This window comes from Peromyscus maniculatus, chromosome 1 (assembly GCF_049852395.1).
Source record: "Peromyscus maniculatus bairdii isolate BWxNUB_F1_BW_parent chromosome 1, HU_Pman_BW_mat_3.1, whole genome shotgun sequence".
Lineage (NCBI taxonomy): Eukaryota > Metazoa > Chordata > Mammalia > Rodentia > Cricetidae > Peromyscus > Peromyscus maniculatus.
In genome coordinates this window covers 70,411,018-70,414,249 of record NC_134852.1, presented here as the reverse complement: position 1 = coordinate 70,414,249, position 3,232 = coordinate 70,411,018, and the positions used below count along the sequence as shown (strand labels likewise).

At 35.3% G+C, this 3,232-nt stretch overlaps 1 non-coding gene across 1 annotated transcript; it reads left to right on the top strand.

Annotated features, from left to right (window-relative positions):
• The first annotated feature begins 1,403 nt into the window (after positions 1-1,403).
• Positions 1,404-1,511, top strand: LOC121826938 (U6 spliceosomal RNA). The gene has a single exon (XR_006069099.1). It is a non-coding gene; the product is annotated as a U6 spliceosomal RNA (small nuclear RNA).
• Positions 1,512-3,232: the final 1,721 nt, after the last annotated feature.

Sequence of the window (3,232 nt, the reverse complement as noted above, 5' to 3'; positions counted from 1 at the left end):
ACAAGGGTGATACCAGTGAATGTGCCAAATTGGATAGGCAACTATGGATACCTGGGCATAGGAGCAGTGATCTCCCCAGGAAAAACACATCAATTCATTGTGCAATGCCAAATGGTCAGCCATGAAATAATTCATACACGTAACATTATACAGACTGAGGAGGTTTTATATATATGAATATGTATGTTTATAAATATATGTATATATAAACATACATGCAGTAACTTATGTAGGGAATAAAGAGCTCATTAATTTGATGGAGAGAGTGGAGGGTTATGAAGGAGAATTTGGAGAAAAGGAATGAAAAAATGATTTTACTGCATGAACTAAAAATACTTAAAATATGTGTTTTTACAAAAAAATACTTATTCATCAAAAGAGTAATGAGTATTTAAGGCCTTGGGTCAGCTAGTAAAAGTTTTTGCTGCATATTTAGTCAACTTGAATTTAATACCAGGGATCCATGTGATGGAAGGAGAGAAATGCCTATTTTAATTAGCCCTTTGAACTCCACACATGAAACATAAAATGTGTGTGTTCATCTAACCCTCTCTCCCTCTGTCTCTCTCTCTGTCTCTGTCTCTGTGTGTGTGTGTGCTAATGTACACATAACAAATGTATAATTTTAAAATTAAATAATTTGATGTTTGTCAAATTGTGTTGCTGTGTGTGCATACAATATGCAATAAGTCTTTGACTGGTATATCAACATTGATTTTATTTAGTTGGGCGGTTTGATCTTTCAATCAGGGTTTCTTTGGGTTGGCCTGGCTGTCCTGAACCTCTCTCTTTCGACCAGGCTGGCCTCAAACTCATGTAGATCCACCTGACTCTGCCTCTCTGGTGCTGAGTATTAACAACATTTGTCACCACACTCAGCTGAAATTGATTTTAAGTCTGTTAAATATTTTGCTTTATTTCTTCTTCCTTCTTTTCTTTCTTTTTTATTTAAACAGAGACATATGACACAGGCTGGCCTGGAAATTATGTTGTACCAAGAATGGTCTTGTACTCCTGATCCGTGTGCTTCCACCACTTGAATGCTTGCATTAGAGGTGTGCATCACTCCTGTTTATGCAGTGTTAACATAAAACCCAGGGTTTTGTGCATGCTAAGCAAGAACTCTTCCAGCTATAATCTGGCATCCCACTGGGTATTTTAACCACATTTAAGTCTACAAACCATGCCTAGCAGTGGATGGAAAACACAAAGCAAACTCAATGTATTTCTGTAGATTTTTGTCTACTATTGCTTTGCCTGGGATTTTATTGGTATTGGTGGTCTTTTGCATGTGTATTATGGTGTTTTATTTTGTGTTTTCATGGGCTCTGTTGTTTTTGTGGTTCTCCTTTTTTTTAAATATTCATGTAATTTTATTCATTTGATTTTTTGTTTTTAGAATAGCTCCTCACTTCGGCAGCACATATACTAAAATTGGAATGATACAGAGAAGATTAGCATGGCCCCTGAGCAAGGAAGTCACGCAAATTTGTGAAGCATTCCATATTAAAAAAAAAGAATAGAAAAAAAATGGTATGAAGTTAGGTAGGAAGACATTTGGGGAAAATCTAGTAGGACTTTCAAAAGAGGAAATTCTGCTCTGAATATATTGGTGAAAGATTATTTTCAATAGTAAATTTATATACATATATACATATATATACAGATACACACACACACACACACACACACACACATATATATATATATATATATATATATATATACACACATATGTATGTATATGTAGTATCTGACTTCCTTCTTGCCTGGAATATAAAAGGTGCTTCTATCTGTCTGCTCTTATGACTCACAAGATCAAAGGAAAATATCTTTAGATTTATATTTTTATATTTCAATCTTTTATCACCTTCTGAGAACATACCCATTACTCAACATCAACTACAAATACAACTGAGTTGTCCTAGAAACAGCACACAGTACTCTGACAATGTTTCTAATACACATCACTTTTTGTAGCATTGTTTCTTTAATTTATATTGAGGTATTGTTCATTCTCAAAAATATTTTGAAATGAGCCTGTATACTTTTTTAAATAATAAAAATAATCCTAATCTACAAATAGGGGTATTATTGCCTCTCATTAAACATCTTTCTCTTCTGAATGCCTGCAGAGAAGATCTCCTAATTTACTTAGATGAACTCTTCATGTATTACAAGAGTCAAATTTATTCACTACCTTCATAAAAGTATAGTTTTTCAAATTATAAAAAGTTGCAGTTTTTTAAATCAGCAGAGACTCATTTATTATATTCCCAAAGAAATCCATTTGTCAGTACCTGCATTTTAAACCAAAACTTCAGGCAACAAAACAATAAAATATTTAAGAAATTAAAAGATTCAAAACATAAATAATTTACTGAGTTCAACAAATTATATAACTTGTTGCCATTGACAGTAATATGTTAAGATAGAATTTATTTTTTTGTGAATCTTTATGGTATACTCAAAATTGTGCATACTTTAGAGTAATATTGACACTCTTTAGAATTATTCATTTTATTCTGTGTGTATGAGTGTGTTGTTGGCATGTATCGTGTGTACCATATATATGCCAGGTTAACACCGAGTTCCTTTTTATCACTTTTTTTTTTAATTTTTCTTTTTGTCTTTCACTTCATGCATCCCAATCCCACAAATCTCCTATCTCCTCTCATCAGCCTTCTGCCATGCAACCTCTCCCCTCCAAAATAAGACAAGAAATAATTTAAGATAAAAAAAGAAAAAAAGGGAAGAAAGGGAAACTCCCATCGTGGAAGCTGCAGTGTGACACAGAGAGTGACACAGTAAACCCCTTTATCCATCTGTGTTTACATGCAATACTTCATCACAAAGAATCATTAGTTTAGATCAAGGCCCCTAGTCTCTGCTACTCTGTCAACACTGGGCTGTCACTGGGCATCCTGTTGCTATGCTGTGTGATGGTGATCTTTAGCCTTGGGTTGGCAGGACTATCCCACCAGCCAATCACCAATGGGACGCATGTTAGGGTGGCCCAACAATTAACCCTGAATCTGGGATTGGGTAGTTCAGGGTTGGTCAGGCTGCCAGCTCTCTCTTGTCTTCACCACCAAGGTGAGTTCTCCAGCATTGCACTGGCTAGTTCACTCCTTGCAGTGATGAGCAAGGGGTGGGTTCAGTTCTCCCACTTTCACATCCTCAGGTTAGGTTCTCCCACACCTACACATACCTTCAGCAACAGCTCTACTAT